Raw genomic sequence first — 24,847 nt, forward strand, 5'->3', positions numbered from 1 at the left:
CATACATTGTTTGGGCCATTTCAGCCCCCTGCCTCCCACCCCCTCCCTTTCTCCACCCTACCTCCCCTCTCTTCCAGGCAGAACCTGTTCTGCCCTTTTCTCCAATTTTGTTGAAGAGTAGACATAAGCAATAATAAGCAAGACATAGCTTTTTTGCTAGTTGAGATAAGGATAGCTATACAGAGAGATCCTAGCATTGCTTCCACACACAAATGTATTACAACCCAAATTGTTTGATCTCTACCAGACCTCTTCACTACTTCCAGGTGACCTTCCCATATTGACCTCTGCCATTTTAAGGTTACTGTATTATTAGCTTCTCTGCAATGGGGACATCAACCACTTTCATGTTTGGGGTTTCCTACCTTTCCCTATTCCTCCTGTATGTGTCCTTCCCTTAGTGTGGGTTCCATGTCTAATAATATTACCACATTTGTTTTAGATCTAAAGACCACATATGAGGGAGAACATACATTTTTGGCTTTCTGAGTCTGGTTAACTTGGGTTAATGTTCCACCTCGTCCGGATCTGCTCTCACCCATCATGATGCATGTTGCCGAGTGGGAGGAAGTGACCATGGTCTTGTGGTGAGTGGCGTGTAATACACATCATACATAATACTGATAACAAATTTGAAATGACTGATTAAGTGCATGCTTGCACATGTTTCTGAATGAAAGAGAGACAGATCCAGAGAGAGAGAATATACAAAAAAGCCCTCCAAAATGAGGAAGAGTGAGTGCAGAGTGTGGGAGGTTTCCATGAGTAGAGAGCATTTAAACTTCGATTTTTATTTTATTTCAACATTTTTATTGCCTTGAAACTTTGATTTTGGAAGATAATGAAAATTGTTTTTCTGGGACTGTGGTGTTTGGGTATTGATGGATGCAAACCTTATAAAGCATTGTATTGATGTTGTTTGTAACTAAAGCCTGGCAAAATGTTTGTAAACTTTCTTCTCTTTCTCTTCCTCCTCCTCTTCCCCTTTTCTTTTCTTGGTGCCCGTGATTGAACCCAGGACCCTGGGCTTAGAGGGAAGCACTCTCCCATTGAGCCACATCCCCAGCAGTGTGAATACTTTCTGGTTGAACATGAAGATTTGGATATGTGGAATTTAATGAACTTGGAAGAACATCTAGGCCATGACATGGAATTTTCACCTGGGCTCCTCTCTAGATCATTGATATGATTGCTCTCTATTTGTTTTCTGTCATTCTTTTTCTTTCTTTTCTTATTGAGGTGCTGTGGCAGGAAGTGAGTACCTTGTCCTTGCTGGGCAAGCACTGTAACACTTGAACCATGCCCAGTCCTGTTCTCTAGTTATATTTTGGACATTTTGGAAGATTGTGTGCCTCCAATTTGTATTGAAACTATGCTGTTATTTTGGAATCAATTAAAAGCAGCCAATGTTTTTGAAACTGCATGCAACATGAAAGTGTTTCCTAGCCATATCCCTTTTAATCAGATTTTGTGTAAAGTTTAGTGTTCTCTTGTTAATAGAGCTTCTGCATATATCTATCATCACCTTTATTGCTTATCAGAATTCTCCATTCGCCCTCTCCATAGACTATGAATAGAGGTCATTGTGTTCATTTTTATATCATTGGCCATTGTACTACAGCCTAATTTTCTTTATATTTTATTTGGAGATAATTTTAGAGTTACAGAAAAGTTGAAAAAATGGAGATAGATGATCCAAAGTGTGTATGGCCACATGACTTTTTAAGTTATAAAATCTAGGAAAGTGGATGATTGTAACATCTATGGGTGGCATAGACAAGGGTAATCAGCAAGAAGGTGCTAAGAAGAGGAGAGTTGAAAAATTGCAGTTAACTTTAGTAATGTGATTTAACTTTAAAATTCATGCCTCAAAAAATGCGTGCCTATTGTGAATTGTGATGCATTAAACACGGAGGTGCAGGTGCCTTTGGAGTAAAGTGAGTCACATTCTTTGGGCATATCCCTAGTTGTGGGATTGCTGGATCACATGTCAGATCTATTCTTAGTTTTTAAAGAAACCTCCATATTGTTCTCCAGAGTGTTTGTACTAGCTTGCATTCCCACCAGCAGTGTGTGATGGTTCCTTTGTCTCCATATTGTCGCCAACATTTCTTGGTGGTGGTGTATTTGTTCACAACTATTCTAACAGGAGAGGGGTGGATTCTAAAAGTCATGTCGATTTGCATTTAAGATAGACCTTTTTAAGGGAAGGGTGATTTTAATTTCCTTGAGGACTCATGGCTTTCATGGGCAGGAAAATAGTGGGACTACGTTTGTTGTCATGGAGTGGAAACAGTCTCCATCATCTCCTGGACTATGTGGCAGTGCTGCTAAGTGAACCCCACTTCTCAGAACATTCCCATGACCACAGGGAGATGGTGTGTGTGTGGTGGAAGGAATTCAGTTGAGTTCATAAACTCTGTGCCACCTGAGATTTGAGCAGATAATTGGTAAAATCTACATGGAATTTTATAGTTAGCCATGTAGCAACAGATGAAATGAGATGAATCAAATTTCAAAAATATCCCAGCAGTGATAGGAATACAGAGACAACACTTGATTTTTTGCCAATTGAGAGAACAAAATTGGAGTGAAGTTTGAAAATACGTATTTATTCTCTACCCAACAGTCATGATAATATAGTGGTCATTATGAAGATATAACCATCATAGAAAAATTTTTGTGGAGTAAGGATCAGTACCTGGTATTCTGACCTTATGAACTATTCCTTGAGAATTTGGCATCTACTTTTTTTATGTGCAGTGGTTATGAAGTTATATGTATAAATGACATAGAGTATTAAAATTCATCCAAAAACTGTTTTAGGCTTTGTTGACTTATTTTTGAAATGTGTGACAATTGGTTTTATAGTTTTATGTTATCTTGACGTCAGATCCAATATTTACCAAGAATGTGAAGTTGCTGTACCTAATTCTGTCACTCCCTGAGTGGCTACTGCCTTTGTGATCTCTGAAGACTTAGGTCGTAGACTACTAACTGCACCAGTGGAGGTAGGAGCATGTTGAAGTTTTCCCACTGATGTTAGATTGTCATTAAGCTTAGAACATTTCAGCTACTCAATAGATTTTTACAAAACTGATTGCTTATGATGCTTATTATACCTTAGAGATTCATTGGTCTTACCTTTGTTCTGCTTTAAATTTTAGAATTCAAGCATACTAAATTGGTAAATGTGATAGGACCATAATTACATTTGAGTAGAAAAGCTTATCATTGACCTGATGTAAGACCCAATGGCTTGAAGAGGGAGAAAGTGTCCCCATTGTCATTCAAGGACAAGTGGAACTTCTTAAGATGTCCCTCTAGCAGACTTGCTTCTTATGTCGTTGATCAAATGGCACCACATGTTATTGTCTGATTTTTTATTCTTTACTTGTACTTGGGTTCCAACTCTGGGCCTTGTGCTGACTAGGCAGGGACTCTACCACTTGAGTAACATGACTGGCCTTAGTTTTCCAGCTACTAAGAGGAATATAGCACCATGAGTGGCCTTAGACCAACACTCACTTGTGTTACATGTCACTATCTAAATAAAAGAGAATGGAAATAAAATAATAAGATTCATATTCAAATCATCTATTTATAACATACTGTTCTGTGAATTAAATTTCTATTAATACTTAATTGAAAGTAAAAAATAATGACGAACATACAAATTAACAGTAGTAATTTAAGCTGAAAATGAGAGAGAAGTGAAAAGTACTTTGAAAAGAGTTCAATATATTGCCGGGTTCCTTCTTGTGGTCCTAGATGTTCAGTAATGGCATTGTTTGAAGGTAGAATTGACCTTGAAGAAGACTCAGTTCTACTTTGAGAATGTGGGTGCAGCAGGGGACATCCAATTCTTGAGGGAAGTTAATTGGTGATAGCCCTGGGTGAATAGACATTTCTCACTGGAAATGGAGGATATGGTGGGCCAGGGGAATCCCTTGGTGTAAAATGATCTGAGGAAGCTGCAGACATCTTGTCTGGAGGAGGTGGTAGAAAAGGTGTGTCTCTTCTCAGAAAATGGCTCCTGAGATCCATTGGGAACACTGCCCTTGGTGGTACAAAATGGTGAGGAGTTCCAAACATACTTCCTGGGAGGGGTGGTGGAATAGGCAGCCCTCTTCTCAGGAAGTGGCTCCTAGGTTCCACTGGGAACAATGGACTTCAGATAGGAGGACCACGACCAGGGCCCACTACTTTGCCTCTGGCAGGGAGGGATAAGTCAAGCCCATTTGAATAATCACAGTCACCAATGGTATCACCTCTAGTAGATTCCTTTTCTGAATCCAAAGGAGGCATATCAAAATTTCTGAGTTCTGCTGGTTCAGGGAATTTACCAGAATGAGAACAAAGTCTGTCTTTCCTCTGTGGAGGAAAAGCTGGATTGGTATTTGGTTGGCCTGATGGAGGGATCATCATCCTGCAATCCTGTTGGGATGGATGGGACGGTGAGCCAGTCTCAGGAGGTGCTCTATGAGGGCCAGAGAAACTGTCACAGGTTGCCTCTCCTCTTTCATTGGTAATGGGATGATGCAGAGGATTCTCCAGACTTCTTGAGCTTTTTCCTCCTTCCTGAGGAAGCCAAGGTGGGGGTCTGAGTGGACCTTCCAACAAAAGCAGAGTGAGAAGAACTTTCCTTTCAGATGAAGGTTGACCCAATGGCGGGGCATCAGGTGAAAAAGGCTCTCTGCCATATGCTGCATGTGAAATATCAAATGGATAAGGATCTTCTACCATTTCAATTCTAATTGCATTTTAATTAATTTTTGTCTTTCACTGGCATTTACCATTGTAAGATAGTTGAGTTGTTTTTGCAGAATTCTGGGCTACCAGCCAATATCAATGAGCTTTTTTCTTATAGTAAAGAGTCTGCTTTTGATAGTAACAAATGATTCTAAGTTTTCTGATCACTCTCTGGCTACATTTTTATAGGTCTCCTGGTCTTCAGCTGCATAACTGATCTTTTCTTATGCTTGGGAACTTTTCTTCTCTGTCTCTAGCCGGCAATGATCCTCTGCCATGAATTTCACACTGTATATCCTTCTCTTTTCTTCATGCAGTTCAGTAGTGTTCTGAAGATTCTGCTGAAGCTTCTGATTCTCCATTCCAAACCTTATCTTCTCTGATTGTAAAAAGGCTTCTCTAGTGTGGAGATTTTTAATCTGCTCTATGAAGTCTTCCCTCATTCTATCTACCTCACCCGAGTATAAATTTGCTTTCCTCCTCCTTCTTAGGATTTTAAAGAAGGATTTAACTTCACCACATATAGCAGTCTCTCCATAGCTCCTCTTGTCTGATTATGAAAGTGAGGACCTTCTCCTGGTCTACTCTCCCTTTGTAATTCACATTTACCATTTTGTGTCATGTCTTCTCCAAGGACAACAACCCACACTTTCATCTTGAGCATCTGTTTGATTTCAGACTTGATGTATTCTTCCTTTATGTTTTAAAAGTTGTTTTACATGTGCCAATGTGTCAACTGCCATCTTCTGATTCTTCAGTTCACTTACTCATTCCTTCCACACTTCTGCTTCTTCTGAAAGCCACTTGCAGCTTTCCTGAATCTGGGAATTCCCTTCAAAGCATCTGTTACTTAGTCCTTCAGATGCTGTCCATTGTTTCAAAGTATTTTTAAGGTTGTTGTGGCGTTAAGTACATTCAATTCCAGAGATTTCGACTTATCTTCTTACACCAGTATCAGTTTTGACATTTCCTTCATCAATTCAACTTGTTTAGAACGTTTAGATTTGTCTGCTTTCAGCTGTTTTTCTACAAGGAGGACTTCATCAAGCTTAGACTTGGAGGTTTTCATTGTTCACAGGCCGCCTCCAAACTCTGTGCTTCCATTGGGCATGTCTCAAAGCTGGTATCTTATAAAGATGACACAAAGGCATCATGCTCTTTTTCTACAAGGCTAACTTTTTCAAGAGGCTGACATTTTCTTTAATGAGTCCAGAAAGTTCTGTAGCAAGGTTTGTTTCTTTTCGCATAAAGTCGGCTTCTAACTGAATGAAAAATTTTCCACTAAAGTAATAGAATTGAAAAAAGTCCAGTAATCGCTCCATACAGCATCAGTTCCCACTGAAAATCACAGGGCTTTGGTCTCATTTCTTCAGGGTTTGTTGTCACAACCCTGAAAAAGTCCTTTATGACCAGCCCCAATTACGACTGAGTGACAGCCTTGGGCCCATTCATGGCTCCGAGGCTGCTCTGACTGTTCCCAAGGCCAGGCTGCACATCAAAAGGCAAAAAATGCTCAGAGTTCTGCCTGGAACCCCAAGGCTTACTTCACAGCTGAAGCAGACCACTGTGGAGCTGGGTGTGGGGGGGGGTTAAAGGGGTGTTTCATATCGAGTTCACTCCCCCCACAGCACAGGAGTTTTTCCCTTTCCTTAAACTTTACATGGTATTGGCCAGATATTGGCCAGAAGGTCCCACTCTCTTTTATAAAATGGAAAATGATTTCTCAGATATCTTAAAGCTCATCTCATCACCCTCATTGATAGAACTGAAGTACATACTGCAGGACGTCCCAGAGGTGATAAGTGGTCAAGGAAACACCTCTCCTTCCCCGGAAACCTCTGTCTGCACCTGAGAGACATCACTGCACTCAGGCAATTTCAAAAAGGCTATAAAAACACAATCCCCAACTTGACCCATGGGACCACCTGTTCCATGCCCCTTGCATTCCCCACTATGCAGTCTTTCTCTTCTCTTCTCTAGAAGTACAGTCTTTTTGACAAATTTTGTTGTAGTCCGCCTGTGCTTTCATTGTCAGAGTGGGATCAAGAACCCTGAACCTCTGAAGTTCCTGTGCAGGTCATCTGTGCATCATATTTGGTGACCACGAAGGGACAAGCCATCACTTGAAGTCGGTGTAGATTGTGCCAAACTGGAAAAGGCTCCCTAGGAATGTGACCATGATTTCCTAGCACTCCGGTGGAGTCTGTTTTACAGGAGAGCTCCCCTACCATGGCCTAGCTACACTGGAATGCTCAGGCCAACCTGTTCTCTCTCTGCATTGGAAAACTGAGGAAAAGCTCCGAGCCAATAATGGCTGTAAGGCAGGCAATCTGAGACAACTCACATGCCCACTGGGAGCTTAAGCCAGACTGCCAGTGCTACGTGGGTGGAGCCAGACTGTCATGCACAGCTGCTTTTTTCCCTCCCCTTTAATGCTAACACTACCTCTCTTCAAGACCTGACCCACTTAAGAGGAGCTCTGAAAACAGCCAGTGGAAAGGAAAGTTTCTCTTCAAGCTATAAAAGGTGTTCTGGCTGGGACACTTCCCAGTGTCAACCGAAGGCTGGAGATGCAACTACCTGAACCACTGTGAGGCTGCAAAGGTGGCTAAGTCTCGGACCCTCCCAGCATTGTCCATGGCAAACAGACAATCCGATCTCTTATGCTTCCTTCATGGTTTCCCTGGCCTGAGAGTGGAGGTCACCCATTGCTTCCAGTGCTCCAGTACTGCCCTTGAGCAGGATCGACTTGGACAGCAGTGGTAACCAATGTTACCTCATGAATTAAGCCTGGAAACTCTCTTTTCCCCCAAGCCTCTGCCTCTCTTTCCCTTTTCCCAAGTAGTTGAGGATGAGTGTCCCCCTCCCTCCTTTGCTCTAAACAGCAGTGAGCTTCCTTCTTCAGAGAGTTTGGGAAAAATCCCTGCAGGCACCAGAAAGTGCAAATCTGTAATTTAGGTTTAACTGTCTTTGTCAAGCATCAGGTTAACTGGTTAAACAGGTTCCACAACCTGCCGTGGGGGGGGAGCAGGGGGGGGAGGAAAAAAAAGTTAATTGGCAGAGACCTGGTCTTCTCTGGTTTTGCCTCTTAATGGAGCAAAAGCCTTCAGATGCTCTCTCTCTTTTCATGAAAGGTCATTGGTGGGGGCGGGGGGTGGCTGAACCCAGAATACCTGGAAATCCTCCACAACCTTAGTCACAGGTGGCAGTGGCAGGAGCAAGGGATAGAGGGACGCCCTCTTCCATTAGAGTTTCTCCTCATCTGGGGATACCTAGGTAAAAGGAGAAACCTCGGTTAAGGTGTCCAATGTTCCCTTGTTTCCCTTTTTTACATGGGGAATCAAGGTTCAAGGATCCAGGAAGGATTCCACCTTGCCTGCTTGTTAAAACATTGGAAAGATCTTGATCCAGAAAGTCCTCAGCCAAAGCAACTCAAGTTTTACTGCACTCAGTCTTGGCCACACAATCCTCTGGGAGATGAGGAAAGATGGTCAGAAGGAGGGAGCATTAATTATAATACCATTCTTCAGTTAGACATGATATGTAAAAAGGAGGGAAGTTGACCAGAGTTCCATATGTTCAGCTGTTCTTTTATAAAGTTAATTTTAAAATACGAGTTACAAAGTAAACAACTGGAAAGGATATAGATAGGTAATAAATGTATTTTTTGAGAAGTTAAAGGAAAAAGGAATGGTTTTTTGGATGAGAAGGGATTTTGCAAAGAAGGCGTTTGTCCTAAAGATTGTTTCAAATAGGAAGGATTGGGACAAGCCATCAAAGGGTTTAGTATGTTATATAAAGGTCTGAGTAAGTTTTAAAAGTATATAATAAAAAACTTCGATGTGTGATAAAGTTAAAGTTGAATATAATCTAAGAGTTGCCTAAAAGATTTTTAGGGTCATGTCAAACTAAAATCAAATCCTCTATGTCTATGAAATAACAAGTTTATCTTAATATTGTTCTGCTCTGAGTAACATCTACAAAAAACCATTACAGAGAAAGATTTTATCAAAGAAATTATTCATGTTTTCTGCTGATCTTGTCAAGCTTTAAGTACTACTAAATCAGAGTTCATTTACATATTTGCTTATGTGTCTTAAATGACCACCTTGTAACAGTGTTATGTTATACTTTATCTAAATATGGTACAAACATTTAAAAAGTTAAAGGTGTCAATTTATATAAAATAATGAGCTAAAGCTCTCTCTTATCCAAGAGTGTTACATTTAAATCCTGACAGCCCCTGCCTCCCACAGGTCACCTACCTAGGTGTGGCCTTAAAGGGACAGACTCACTCCCTGAGTCATAAATGCATCAACCCAATCTTCCATTTCCCAACCCCCATACCATAAGACAGCTTACAGTTTTCCTGGCAGTTATAGGATTTTGCAGAATTTAGATCCCTAGGAATGCAGTCCCTGAGCAGACACCTTTTTATGCTCCTCGTAATATTCCTATTTGGGTCTTAGACAATGTATGGTCACCCATTTCTCTTAGAAGAACTTGCCTCCAACAGACTCACCTTTTTATGCTCCTCCTAATATTCCTATTTGGGTCTTAGACAATGTATGGTCACCCATTTCTCTTAGAAGAACTTGCCTCCAACAGACTCTGCTCTCAAGAAACAATTAGAAAATGGAGAAGGGAGTTGGAGGACTCTTAAATTGTCTAGGGAACAACATTTCACAGTGGATCTCCTGGCCAATGCCCATCCTAATGCCTGTGTTCTTGCTCTCCCGTTCTTAAGCTTCTTCCCTTGTGTCATACTACATGTCTGCTATTGCTAATCAAAAATTTAACCAGTTGTACCTCCAGGGGTACCAACCTCTCAAATGTGAGGATAGTTGGCTGATACCCACCATGCAGAGGTCAGAGGATTGGCTCGAGACTCTTTACAACCTATGGCTACAAGGGACCTTCATCAACTTCAGGGAAGAGGAAATCTTCATTTTTGGAGCCTGGGTATACGCCAACATGAAGCTCAGCACCCCAACACTGTTTGCCAACTAACCCTCCCTTCCCCTATGCCACCCCTTGCCAGCTCGAAGAAGCCAGAGCGAACACAACACCCCCCCCTTCCTTAACAAACAAAAAAGGGAGGAATGTTGGCAATAATGGTGCCAATAGGTTTCCATTCTAACTGCACCCTTAAGCTTCTGTTTTCCAGGGTCACGGTCCTGCCTCCCAGGGTCACAGTCCTGCCTCAAGTCTAGCTTGAATCCTCCTTCTGCCCCAACCTCCAATCAGCATGAACCATAAGATCCTAACCAACCAGATCATGCCGAGTCTCACTGAGGGGTATTTAAGCCCCTGCCCCTCTCTCCCTCTCTCTCTTGGCTCTCTCTGCTCTCTCCCTCTCCCACACGGCAATAAAGAATCTCTTGACCAGATCACTCCTCTCCATGTGGTCATTTTGGGGCCTATATTTCCTTACATGACCACCATAAAAGCAGGGGAGTCCTGGGTTTTACTCACTATGTAAAAAAATTAGGTCAGCCTCCTTATCGATACTGGAGCCAGAATCTCAGCTATTCCTTTCTCTGCCAGACCCAGGTCCTCCAAGAAAATTACTGTTTGAGGCATACCAGGCCAGTCTCTAGAGCATTACTTCACTCAGCCTTTAGCCTGCTCCTGGGGAGATTTCCATTTCTGTCACTCTTTTTTAATTGTTCTAGAAACCCCTACTCTTCTGTTAGGGCAAGACCTTCTATATAAATTGGGTGTACAGTTCCTTTTACCTTCAGGAGAGTACTTTTGCTTGCCCCAATACAGGAACAAGGAGACCCCACAGTGTGGACTGATGAACACACTGTGGGATGGGCACAAACAGCTGTCCCAGTCCTAATTCATCTCAAGGACCCCCTGCTAGTTTCCCCATCAAAAACAATATCTTTTAAAGCCAGAAGTTAAGAAGGAGGTAATTACCATAATGAAAGACTTAAAAAGACACGGATTGCTAATAGAATGTTCCAGCTCATATAATACTCCTATTCTTGGTGTCAGGAAGGTACCTAACAAATGGAGGCTAGTCCGGGATCTCTGCCTGAACAAGGAAGCATTAGTTCCTCTCCACCCTGTAGTTCCAAATCCCTATATGCTTTTAGCCCAAACACCTCCAGGCACGGCTTACTACTCTGTCCTGGACTTAAGGACAACTTCTTCAGCATTCCCTTACACCCTAAAAGCCAACCACTCTTTGCCCTTGAGGACCCCACAAGAAAGTCTAGACAGGTCACCTGGACTGTCCTCCCACAGGGATTCAGAGACAGCCCCCACCTCTTTGGGTTGGCTCTAACTCAAGACTTGGCAGAGTGGTATATCCACAAGCTCCACTGCTACAATATATAGATTACCTCCTGCTGTGTGGACCAAATGAGCCTGCCATTTCACAAGCCACTGAATCCTTACGAAATTCTTAGCAGACAGAGGATATAAAGCCTCTAAAGCAAAATCCCAATTGTGTCAGTCTGGGGTTACATATTTAGGTCTTGTCCTGGAGAAAGAAATGAGGGGCCTAGGAGAAATAGAATCCGTCCAATTCTGATGTTTCCCCTATCTAAAATTCTAAAGTAATTGAGGGCATTTTGGAGGTGGGGGGTCACAGGATACTGTAGAATTTGGATCCTGGAATATGCAGACCTAGCCAGGCCCTTATATCAAATCCTTAAGGAAGCACAGAAGGATCCCCAGCCCTTAACTGCATGGGATGACAAGTCAGAAATGCATTCCACCAGTTAAAAAGGTCCTTATGACAGCTCTATCCCTGGGTCTCCCGGTTGAGGACAAGTTTCAAGTATATGTCTATGAAAACGGAAGACTGGCCTTGGGCATGGTGACTCAGCTCCGGGGCATCCCTCCCCAGCCAGTAGGCTACTTAAGCAAAGAGTGAGATCAGGTAGCCAAGGGCTGCAACAGGCTAAGTGGCTCCGACTCCGGGAGCAATCTCTAGAAAGTCAGGTTTCTACACAGCTGTGGGACTAAATAAAATGCTGGCTCCCCTCCAGCACTTGGTTCCCACCCTTTCTGTGGCCTATAGTTGCCATTATTCTCTTGCATTTTAAACTTATGTGTCAAGTTTTCTCCAAAATAGCCAGAGTAAAATGTAGTGGAGGTGTGGCTTAAGTGATACAGTATCTGCTTTGCAAGAGCAAAGCCTTGAGTTCAAGCCCCAGTTCCACCAAAAAAAATAAAAAAGAATAACCATAAGAACAGATATATAGGCTTGTTCAGTTCAACATCATTTTAATAACACCAGTAAAAGTAACCTAAAAATTCATTAATAACAGATTGATTAAATAAATTCACTTCCTATTTTATTCATATGTATAGTCCCTGGATATTTTGTAGTAACTTTTATATTTATTACTTTAAAATACATATTTCATCAAAATTGTTCAAATTTTAACTTATAGTGAAGCCATTAAACATAACTCAAGGAACTGAGCATTAAAAGGAGCGTGTGAGGGAGAGAAGCTTTAGGAATATTGTATTTGTTGCACTTCCAGAAAGAACAAGATAAGATGACTTTAAAGTGCAAGAGGGAAATTTATGTTAGCTGTTAAGAACTTTCTGAGGCTCTAGAATAACTTACAAAAAAAAAAAAAAAAGAAGAAAATTAAGGACTGGGTCATGACTCAAGCAGTAGAGTGCCTACTTAGCAAGCACAAAGCCCTGATCAGGTTCAGACACCAGTACTGTGAAAAAAAAAAACCTTAAGCCGGGTATCTCCAGACAGTTTCTAGCAGTCAATATGTACCCTCTGTGGTTTGCCTCTAGAAAATTTATCTGCTCTTACAACTACTAGCTTAAAATGGTTCAACCTTGTTCTTCTAAATTCTTCCCACTGTGATTTTAAGTTAAGCTATATTACACGTTCTAAAAGACATATTGTGTGGTGTATTCATGGTAACAAAATGCATCTCTCAAGTCCAGATGTAGAGAGTCCTCCAGTCCATGACAGGGTAGTGCTAGACGTAAATCCACCTTCCAGTGACAGCTTTTTAGTACTTCAGTGACTAAACCCTTTTTCACCAGGGTTCATAATGATCAATTCATATTGATTTCACTGACTAAATAATACTTTAGCAAAGTTCCAGTGCAATCTAAAAAAAACTTCATTCACAATCCCTGTGTGTCTTAAATACTCTCAGTATTTACTTCTTTCAAATCTTTGTGGTCTCCTCAAATGTCAAATATTCATCAATAACTCATTCTAAGGGATTCGTTAAGTTTGTGCGCCTACTTCATAACACTGCCTAAGCCTGTATTTCATATTTCTACTCAGCCACTTATAATCAATAACTTTATTCCCCGCTTGATCATATCTGTCTCCTTTGGGAGAGGCAGAGTTTAGAGCTCAGGATTACACACCTTTTTTCATGCAATTTAGAGTTCCTCCTTATTTATTAGCAGCTCTATCTCTTTCTCTAGCCCTATTTTCTCTTGATACATCCATAAAAATACCATCTGTTCTTAGCATCATTTTATTTCTGCTTCATCCTCCCTGCACACTCCCCTGAATGCTTTATGCACTAACAATTTAGTCTTGATTTGCTATCCACCTGCTTTTGCAACCTCCCCCTTTTGTTTCCCCCACCCCCATCCTGCCCTCTATGTTCTTGATCTGAGAAGTGGTTATGATGCTCCATAACTCTTAAAAGCACAGCTCTGGAGTCAAGTAGGGGCCTTGACTTCTGCATTTGTAAGCACATGGGTATAGTACTATCTGCTACAATGGATTGATTGTGTGAGGGGTTAAATGTAACAATGTGCCACAGAGTTTCCCACCTGCAGCACTATTGACTTGTGGGCTGAGCCACTCTTTTCTTGGACTGTCCTGGGCATTGAAGGATGCTTAGTCTCTAACCACTAGGAACCAGTAGTAACTCCTCCCTTATTTATGACAACCAAGTGCATCTCCAGACATTGCCAAATGACCCCTTGCCTACAAAAGTGTCCCCGCTCATAGTCATTGGTGTCCAATGACGTCCACCATACCTGGTACACAGTAGGGACTTGCTGGGTGGTTGTGGATGGATGAAAAGACATTTTAGTACAAAGATATAATATAATGCCTGACCCTCACTACATAAATGGATAAACAAACAAACAGGAAGCCATTCAAATGAACCTGATTCTTTCTAATAGCTGTGGCATACTGCATCTGTTTGCCGATGAGCAGTAAGGTCTCTTTCTCTACCTTATACTAAAGTTTACATTTTCACAAAACACAAGGCTCCTGTGTTTCAATAAATATTTCAGATGAATAACTAATTGCACATCTTTAGCCACCCTCCCAATTTATTTTGTACAGTATAATGAATGATAGCTTATATTGCAATCAAATTTAGTGCTAAATCTTGAAGTGATCCTTTATTATTTTAAGTCATTATCTGTGACAAAATCAGGGAGATTTTACAATCACTCAGAGTACTATCTACTGAGAATAATGGAGGGACACAAACCAGCATACAGTATATGTATATATGGAAATGTCACAAACTCTGTGTAACTATCATATACTAATAAAAACCTTTAAAAACAAAGTACTGTCCAAGAACAAAAGCATGTGTGATCAGGAATATCAAAACAAATAGAAGGAAAACTGAGGGCTGGTGGAGTAGCTCAAGTGGTAGAGGTACCTGCCTAGCAAGCATGAGGCCTTGAGTTCAAAAACCAGTACCACCAAAAAAGAAAAAAAAAAGGGGGTGGGGGAGCAGGGAAACTGTCATCTTCCACTGTGTGGGAAGGAAGGAAATCGAACATCCACCAGACATGATTCATTTACATGTGTGTAGACAAGAATTATGTTGCATTACTATGAATCATCTATAACTTACTGAGTTGTAAAATAGCTCAAAGGCCATGATGGTGCAGAGCTCCATAAAATCAGAATCAATAACCTGGAAAGGGTATACTGTGTAAAATGCACAGTTGTCCTTTGAAGAAAAAATTTCCCCTGCATTGTAAGGACTTTATAAAGCAATCATTGGAACTTGTGCCCTAATAAGAATTTCACAGGATATAACAGTGTTTTATGCACTATATAAATTAAATTTTTATTTCTTTAAGGCATTCCAAAGGGGCATTGTGTGGAACTATACAAAATTTACAGTTGGATAAAGAATTTCCACTCTCTTTGGTCCAACAGAATAAAACCCTTATAAATCATTAGTATTTTTTTTTTGGCAGTACTGGGTTTTGAGCTCAGGAATTCATGCTTGCTAGCTAGGCATGCACTCTACCACTTGAGACACACGCCAGCCCCTCATCAGCAATATTCTTGAGTACTAGCATTTTGCTGAAATAAAAATATATCATTTTCTTTAGCTGTGATTAAACATGGCTAAGTGTTGTTTTGAGGAGCACAGATTTAAGTTCTGGTTATTCATTATTCCACTACTCATCAAAAGACCATCCTCAAGACAAGGAAAATTTGTCAGGGCTGTATTGAGCAGAACTTGGTATATTTGTTGGTTGCGTAGTGGCAATAAAATAAATAGCCATCAGAAATATATTCACTTATACTTTAAGACTTTTAAAACCGTATCTGAATAAATGTCTACAAGCTTGTGTGGTAACAAAGCATTCTCTTGGTTGAATATCCGATCAATATATCTGATATCTTGGCAATATCAGATATTTTGAAAGGAGAAGAGTAGCAGTCATTCGACATTCTTAAACACCTTTCCTACATAGACAGCAAATAAAAATATACTATTCATGGTGGACAAACTGTGTAAACTGAGGAACCAGGAGGCTTTCCTTGCTACCAGTGGTCTATCATCCCATTCTTTAATTCTGGTTTTTTTATTCTCTCGGGTAATTTCTAATTCATTTCAATTACTGAGGCACTCAGCTGCACCTTTTTCCCCTTGGGATACAGTCTGAAAGCTCTTTCTCTTTTCCACAAGTCTTGCCTTTCTCCTTATTACTAATAGAAAGCCATATCGGGCATTAAACAATGCATGGGAAACTCTTAATATACTCACTTTGTCACCAGCTTGTTTCTTCTGCAGGAATAACACATGAAGCAGGTTTTCGAAGGTCATACCTGTGACTTTCAGGGAGAAGCAACGCACTTTCAATGATCTCCACTTAAATTGCACTGTTTTGACTGATGTTGAACCTGTAGTTAACATGTTTCTGAACAGCCTAATTATGTTAACGCTTTTAAAAAATCTACCCTTGATATGAGAATAAAAATCTTCCAATATGTCAAGGTTCTAGGAGTAAAAAGAAAGGACTTGTTAGTCTAAAGCAGGTTTGTTGATATTAACTGACTCATTAATGATATTATCTGAAGCCTAAGAAAAGATGAAAAGTAAACAAGAAGACTTATTTCTATTCATTGTCAAAAGAACAAATACTAAGCCAGGTGCCAGTGGCTAGTCGATGCCTAACTACTTGGGGGGGTGAGATCAGGAAAATCCAGGCCAAATGGCAAAAAAAAAAAAAAAAAAATTCATGAGACCCCATCTCAACATAAAAAAGCAGGGCATGGTGGTACATAACTGTCATCCCAGCAACTCAGGAAGCAGAAAATAGGAAGATTGTGGTCCAGGCCAGCCTGGGCAAAAAGCAAGACCCTATCTCCTTAAAAAAAATAAAATAAAAAAGAGCTAAAAGGGCCAGAGGCCTGGCTCAAGCAGTAGAGAACCTGCCTAGCAAGTGTGAAGTCCCAGTACTGCCAAAGGAAAAAAAAAACAAAAAACCCTAGGTCTTAGTGTAAAATAAATAAATTTTATTATGTGTTAATAAAAACCTTCATGAAAAAGTCATCTACGTAATTTTTAGTTAAAAATTTTCCATGTTGTATGAATTCCCTTTATGAATAGGGAACATGAGATCACCTGGAGTTGGAGTGTTTCTTAGTGCAAGGGTTTGTTGAAAAGGGAAATCCTCTTTATTTAGACTCTGAAGAATCAACACTAAGTATCAAAATGCAATTTGGGTTATACAGGTAGAGTACCCCAGTGATTCCAAGTATTAAATACTTAACTTCCTAGATGACAGTGAGGGCTGCCCCAAAACTAACTTTTGCAGAGATACAGCAGGTGATCAGCCCTGTTCAGTGTCAATAAGGATTTAAAGCACTTCAGCCCCTGAAGTAGTTCCACACCAAGGAGTGATTGTGCCTAGCTTGCTGAGTAAGTGAGATAACAGATCTTGGTACCAAAACTGTGGCTAGTGCTCAAAGATGGTGTTTCCTGTTGGTGTAGACGTGGCTGTTGTAGGTGTTAAATGGCAGGGCCTTTGCAACAAGCGCTGTGTGCTTCATTGCAGATCCTCAATTTGAGCACAGAAGGGGCTTGGGTTTTGGAGGTTGTGATGCAAAAATGCTCTGGCATCTGAGGTGGCTGCTAAAGGAGGCAGAGTGTGGAGGAGGGGAAATGAGTAAATCCAATATCTAAGGCCCTGGCAGGTTCTGGAAAAGAGGCCCTTGTGGTTGCTCAGAGGAGCTCCACTCAATGCTACTTCCTGTTACTGTTTTCCTACTTTTTAACTGCTTTTGATTTATTCTGAAATAATTTAGGAATGTATTTTCCTAAAGTTATTCTCCATTATTATCATCTCCTTTCCTACTATTATTTTTTCTCCCTTGGATTTGGTTTAGTTTTTTTCTGAAATAATTTAGGATCAAGTTTTCCTGAAGTAATTTTTCTGGTAATAATCCTGTTTTTGAAAAACAGTTTTTCCTCAGAAAACCAGAAAGTTCTCATAATGAAGTTTTGTGGGGTTTGAAGGAAAAGATGTATGCAGCCACAGATAGTATAAATCTACTCATTTCATCATATTATTACCTTGATATTATACCTGTACATGCACTGTGCTTAAGTCACTGCACTTCCTCATCCTTTTCTCCCTATCCTATATTGTTTAACAGTTTTCACTGTATTTCCTTGTGTCTTATTCCTACACATATGTGATGTGTTTTCTATCATTTGCTTGCTTTCTTTCTTTTCTTCTTCCTTTGGTCTCCTCTGTCTGTCCCACTTTGAAGTACATGCTCTGTATACAATGTTTGTGTGTCTACAGTTCATGCTGAGAATCTTACAATCTTTCTCAACAAAAGATTTTACACAGAGGCTCCATGTGTAATGTAGTTTCCTGTGCACTCAACAAGTTGCACATTCCAAATATATGCTGTAAGCTTCATCTTCCTGCAATAAGAACTTTGTGGAATGATCAAAGATGCCCTTGGCCTTGGTAATACTGGTTGTCCTTCAGAGAATCAGCCCTCCTCAGCCCTCTTCACATTGGGCTCACCAGCACAAAATATTTTCATGCAATGTTTTATAAGACACTGTTTCCTAACTTGGTGCCAATATATTAAATTAAAACAAATCTTTGTTTCTTACTGTCAGTGCATTGCCTGCAGCTATCAGTGCTTTATTTGGCCATAAGAGAATCAACACACCAGCTCCAAACTACTCAAGAGTACTCTGAGCTACTGAGCAAAAACATATACCCCAGCCATTACCTAACAACAACAAGTCCTAGCTGTGGTAGGAATCTCTAAGTCTCTTCCCTACCTTAATGCATGTATTTATGAGGCATAGTGTTCATAAGCCTCTTTGGAAAATTCTTTCCTAAGAAAAATTCTGTTCCTCTAATAACACCATCTTATACATGGCTCTGAACACTTTTTCTCAGTGAGCATTATTTCATGAGCATTGGCACATGGTGTCCTGAAAAGAACAGAAGACTTTTAGTCAAGAGACTTGCAATCTAGCCTCAAGATTATGATTTCAGTAGAAGCATGGCATTCAGCAGTCATTTAATAGCCTGGTATAAATGGAGGTTGTCATATTACCCAAACCCAAAGCTACTAAATGTATGAAATGAGATTAGGACACACAGATGCTTTATCAAGTGTGAGGAAAAGGTCAGTCATAACCATTATTGTATATCTGACCACAAACCTGGAAGAACAATGTGAGTGACAATGTCCTGAGCTACCTGCCATACTATATAATGCTATCACCACAGGAACGTCATTTTTCACATTTTTATTAACACATATTAATTTCACAGTGTGGAGCTTTCACTGTGATGCTTCTATGCACGCATATAATATACTTTGATCAATTCACCCCTTTCTATTACTAGTTCTTATTTCCCTTCCTCCCCCCCCTTCTTTTTTATCTTTCTTGCAATTCTAATGAGTTTTAGTATAACATTTTCATACATGCCTACAAAGTACTTCTAGGTTTGAATATAGAAAGCCATTCTGATCCACAAGTTAATGGCCAACAAATTTCAAAGCTGACTGCACAGATTCTATGACCACCCACTGCCTGATCAGTGAATAACCTAGAGAGGAGCAGAAAAGAGAAGAGAAGGAAAGAGAAGAAACAGGAGGAGAGGAGAGAAGACAGGGGAGGTGAGGGGGAAGGAGTAGAGGGGGAAATTGTTGACTGTGCCAATAGAATCATAACTCCTTAAAGGACCTCCTTATGGGGAAGTCCTACTGAGCTGCAGAAATATCAGCAGTATATCCTTAACTGGTTCACATGAATGCATTAGCTGTAAGCTAGTATGATAATTATCTCTTCATAATTAGGCCAATAAATATTCAATGATTTCTCACTTGACGGAAAGAGAAAAAATTTATAGGAATTATTTCTTCTATTGAAGAAAAAACTATAGCCTAACCAGTGTGTAAATTATAATTTGACCATAGCATCTCCCATCTTTTTTTTTTTTTTTTGGAGGGGGGTTGACATGGTCTCACTTTGTAACCCAGGCTGGGCTCAGTTTCCCAAGTGCTGGGATTATAGGTCTACACCACCAGGCCTATCTGTGTCATCCCATTTTTTTTTAATCAAGAAAACTTGGAGCAAGAGCAGAATTTGCATTCTGAGGAAGAATTCTTCACTCCACCTCAGACCTTGCTACCACAATTATACTTTCCTGACAAATTTCCAAACTACCAATTTTCAGAAAATATCTTTTCTTACCTGCATGACTGTAAATGAGCATATGGAACAGGAGGGCAAAAATTTATCAGAGCTGTTCTTATCTGCCAAAGCACCTTTGAATAAATAGTCTAACTGAGGAGATGACACAAACCAGCAAGGATTTCTGAGGCCCTCTGAGATGGAGCAATGGCAAAGTGAACCATGCCTGCTCAGATCCTGATTCAGCCCATTACTCTGCAGCCAGAGAACGAGCCTGTTGGCTTCTGTCTCAGATCATGTAGTATGGCAACAGACAGAAACGTCTCACTGAACAAGGTCATTACTCTGCCTGTGACATCACAGAAAGAGATGTTGAACATATTTTTAATTTTTTAACATTTTCTTTATTATTTAATTTTTAGGGTAAATTGAAAACTTGACTTTCCCAATGATATTGTAACTATCCTATTCAAAAGTCAATGAGTAAGAGTCATAAATATGTTTTTAGTGAAGAGTTGCTCTATCTAACGTGTTAACCAGAACATCTCTGACAAACTCTGAAACACACTAGACTTATGCTCAATACAGTGCTCTAGACATCCATCTCACCTTTCTGAAGCTCATCCCTTACATACACATGAGCAAAAATTGATGTTCACATATGGATAGGAAAGCAAAGCTCATAAATACTGCTCCAAGTATGTGCCCATACATGTAAGGATTGTATTTGTTCCAGGATTGAGTACAGATTCTCACACCTTAGCTCCTCTTCACTGACTGAGTAGCCAACCCTCCTGGCTCCTGTGTAACATGCTGACTAAGGCCTGCCACACACCAGTGCTCCAGACCCACAGAACTCTGTTCTTACCACTGTCTGAAGCTCACCAGCTGTCAGTGTGTTCATCCCCAAGTGGTTTTATGCCCACAGTACTGGTGACTATAATGGCATGGTTAATTTCATACGATTGCATAAGCTGAGAATGTATGGGACAGAAAGAAAGATGGATGGTATTATGAAAATGGAAGAATGCTTTAGAAAGGCTCAATTATTACAAATTACTAAGAAATTTATTCCTGCAAACCAGGAGTGAACACACTGAGTGAAGCCAAAAAAAAAGCTCAAAAAAAAGGAAATGATATATTATGGGTGAGGTTTATGCCAACCAAAAAATGTGACAGAACCCCAATTGCAGAAAACTTTCTTCATCAAGAATATTAGGAAATGAATGTACATATATACATGTATACATATTGGGTTAAAGTAAAATATTTTATAGATATGTGTGTTTTATATATGTATATATCTATGTGTCTATATATGTATATATTTCTATGTACAAATTATATTTATATAGATATACATATGTATATAAAATACATATATATATATACCTTTGTGGTTATCTGCTTTAATCAAATTTCTGACTAAGTAGAGTCAGTCAACCACCACCAAAGTTTCAGTGAAGAAGACTTCTCTGAGGCTGGGGCTGTAGCTCAGTGGTAGAGCATTTGCCTAGCATATGTGAAGCCCTAGGTGTGATCCCTAGCACCAAAGAAGTAAAAAGATTATGCTGAAGAATAATTTGGAATAAGTCACAAGATAGGTTTAGGAAGTGTTGGGTTTCAGATGAACATGGCTTTTTGTGTCTTCCTGCGATGACCCCCACCCTGCACTGTAGCACCAGTCTCATGAACGAATGTGTTGTGAGCAAACGCAGGTAGCATACGTATCAAACATGTGCCAGAAAAGCAAGTTCTAGTGTGAGGGGCGAGTAAATATTTCTGTTTTCTGAAAAGAGTTATTTTGTATTTTGTTTTCTATTAAAATGTATTTAGTTTCAAAAAAAAAAAAAAAAGAAGGCATCTCTGGGGCTGGGGATGGTAGCTCACTTGCTTGCATGAAAAAAGCCCTGGGTTTACCACCACCACATGCAGCACCATAATAAAAAAATAAATGAAAGAGAGAAAGTGAAGAAAGGAGGAAGGGAGGGTAGGAGGAAGGAAGGAAGGAAGGAATTATTCTAATTATTCTATAAATTATCATGCATTGATACATAATATCAGAAAATCTGCTGGGTGCCAGTGGCTCATGCCTATAATCTTAGCCACTCAAGAGACAAAGATTAGGAGAATCGTGGTTCAAATCCATCCAGGGCAAATAGTTCACAAGAGCCTATCTCAAAAATAACCAACACGAAAAAGGGCTGGTTAGTGTTCAAGTGGTAGAGAGCTTGCTTAGGAAGCATGAGACCCTGAGTTCAAATCCCAATACCACAAAAAAAGAAAGAAAAGTAAATCATCTCACCTACAAAGAATAGCAGGATTCTCTCACATGGAGATTTATTTCACATTGACTCAACTGCACTATTGTTCAACTCATTCCCTTGAAATGTATGTTCTATGTAGACTGAAAGTCTGATGTATTGTGATTCAGCTTTAGCATTGTATATATTAGAAAAGAATCAAATGCTTTGCCTCAGGAATTATCAAAAATATACTACTACAAGGAGAACACATTAACAGACCACACTTGGGTTCTTTGTGTCATATTGGGCCCACCCAATCCTGGTCTTCCCCTCCCATTTGTTTAAAGTCATGAAGTGTCCTCATGGCTCATCCAACATGAACAGAAGCATTGCATCTGCTCCCAGCTCCTTTACCTACATTGCTCAGCCCTTTCACCCTAATGTCACATCGCAGGTAGAACTGGCAAGGAATGCCACAACACAGGGGTGATGAGGGATTTGCAGAGAAGGATGTAGTTCTTTATCTTTAATATTGGGTCCCTTGTTTAAAGACACTGCTATGTCAAGGGAGGTGCGTTATTTACTGACTTGTTTTGTGTTATAACAGGACTCTATTACTAGATTTAGTTTTTCCCAAAATCCACTCTTGCTCTGTAAGTTCATGCAGTCCACACCACTAAATTAACTGCATACTATAACTGATAATCACGGGGCACTCAGTGTGGGAGCAGTTGCAATAGATAGCTGCTGAGATCTTGGAGATCTAAGAAGAGAGAATGAATCAACCGCCACACCACCAAATTCCTGTGAAGTCCAGGTGTAATTTCCTCCAAGCCCTGAAGATCACGCAGCCTCCCAGTGTTCTCTGAAACAAGCTGCTGTTGCAGGACCTTCCCAACCGTCCTGGGGAGCTGGGGTCTGTGGGCTCTGCATGGGCCTGTCTTTCTCTGACTCTGAACCTACATGAAACTAAACCTTACAGGGTTTAGCCAATGAGACATGATAAATTTTCTAGAAGGAGGAATGGTTCATTGTTTAGCATAAGCATGGAAGAGTTAGCACCAAGAAGGTTTCTGCCTCAGGGTTTTCATGCAGAGGATCAGCTAGCTAATTGGCATCAACAGTGCTGAGAAAAGAAAAGAAACAAACATAGTTGTGCTGTTCCAAGGACACTTGCTCCTTTTTCAAGGGCAGCTCCCCTTGAAAGTCCAGAAAATCAATGTCTATGAGGGGCTCATCTAAGCATGGTTTTATCAAATGCAGTCAGACCTTGCTCTAGAAAACTGATAGCTATATCAGCCAGATGGGTCATTGTAAATTCCTGAGAAGATTCACATCTTCTTGGAGACTTCATAATTTTTCCTCCTTATTAGCATGTGTTAATTGTACAAACTAATGGCTTACATTAGAACCTTTTCATATAAGCATATAACATACTTTGATCATCTTGCTCCCCATTACCATCTCTTCCCTCCCACCCCCTCCCCTGTCCCTGTGCCTTTCCCTGGTAGTGCCCTTTCCACTTTCATGAGACTTCATAGCTTTGGTGCTACCCCTCTGATCACATCACAAAGCCCAGTGTCTCTTTGTGTCTACAGAAATGAAAGGATGAACAAACTTCTACCCAACCTCCCTCTCTGTTAGGGAGGGAACAACCTGCAGCCCTGTTGCCAGGTCTTTCCCAAGCCTGGCCTGTCAACAAAAATGGCCTAGACTTTCCAACCAAGAAACTTCCTGAGTTGCTTTGAAGTTGTTGAGGTCAGGGGTTCAGCTACTAGTTATTCAGGTCTCCTGCACTTGGAATTGTAGTCATCCCAGAAGCCTGAATCATAGTGCAAAGAGGTGGACAATCTTTACCCATCCTCAAGAGATCCTGGGCACTGCTCTAAGTCCACAACCTTCTATAGTCCCCCTCTACACAGACCACCCATATAGGAAAAAGGGAAAACCTAGGATTCAAAATAAAACAAAGTAGGATGTCTTCTCTTCTTGGGGTGCTCTTCTCTTGTTACACTCCTGTGTCTCATTCTTCAGACGTAGAGACAGTGGTTCAAATCCTACTGTCTCAGCACTTTTACCAGGCAGAGTAACTTGTGTTACTGAAATAAGAGCAAGCCATGAAATGTAACATTTTTGCTGTGACCAAATCATGGTATTTCTCCTTCAGTATATTATTACTAATAAAAGATGAAGCTATTTTGCAGAAAATGTACAGTACATTAAAATCTTTCCCACATATTTGGGATTAGGAAACTATAAAAAATTTGATTTGTTTTTTTTTTTCCTCTTTGGTGTTCTCAAGAAATTCCTTTGAGAGTCCTAGGCTGATCCTGTAATAACATTTGATCACCTTGGCTACCAGACTGTACTACACATGTCCTCTCTCTGACCATGGCTGAGCTCCTCCACCCAGAGGCCTCCTATTGCTTGTACCCAACATCCTTGCGTACCCACACAGCCCCCAGACCTTTCCCCTGACCAGGCCTGTGACTCCTCATAGGACCCACCTACATCCTCACTGAAATTGAAGGGACTGACAAAGCCCTCCAATCCTATTCCCACTTAACTGTACCCACACCATCCCCACTGTCGAAGGGCTGTCCTGACCATGCCAAGGCTGACCCTGCAGCTGTGCCCTTGGTGCCATTTCCTCTGCCTCCTTGGTACTTGACCCCCATCATAAAGTCACCACACCTTCCCCCTTCAGTTTCACCCTCTGAAATATGCACAAGTGCATCCTAGAAAGCCTCTCCTACATCAGAGATTTCCAGGAGTTCTCACTCCATTTGCTGCCAGTGTTCTTGAAAGGATTCTCCACTTGCTTTCTAAACAATTAATGAGTTTTTTTCTGCTATGTAGCCAGAATCATGCTGAACATTATGGAGATAACAAACAGGAAGGTCATTGTTCCTCTTTCTGGTAAAGGAAAGAGACCCCTCCCCAGAG

General features: G+C 40.5%; 3 protein-coding genes across 8 annotated transcripts in view; 2 read left to right on the forward strand and 1 right to left on the reverse strand.

Annotated features, from left to right (window-relative positions):
- The window catches only part of LOC141421231 (CD109 antigen-like), a 30,134-nt gene extending 27,314 nt beyond the window's left edge, over positions 1-2,820 (forward strand). For all 5 annotated transcript variants that reach the window (XR_012445858.1, XR_012445857.1, XM_074066912.1 and 2 more), the window contains 2 exons: positions 443-587; positions 1,019-2,820. The gene's annotated coding sequence lies outside the window, so the exon portion shown is untranslated. The remainder of the gene's footprint in view (positions 1-442; positions 588-1,018) is intronic.
- Positions 1-24,847, reverse strand: part of LOC141421230 (inhibitor of Bruton tyrosine kinase-like) — a 1,912,155-nt gene that overhangs the window by 1,728,859 nt on the left and 158,449 nt on the right. The gene's annotated exons all lie outside the window — the stretch shown is intronic.
- LOC141410465 (inhibitor of Bruton tyrosine kinase-like) overlaps positions 1-24,847 on the forward strand; it is a 973,048-nt gene that overhangs the window by 188,207 nt on the left and 759,994 nt on the right. The window lies entirely within an intron of this gene.

This window comes from Castor canadensis, chromosome 3, assembly GCF_047511655.1.
Source record: "Castor canadensis chromosome 3, mCasCan1.hap1v2, whole genome shotgun sequence".
Lineage (NCBI taxonomy): Eukaryota > Metazoa > Chordata > Mammalia > Rodentia > Castoridae > Castor > Castor canadensis.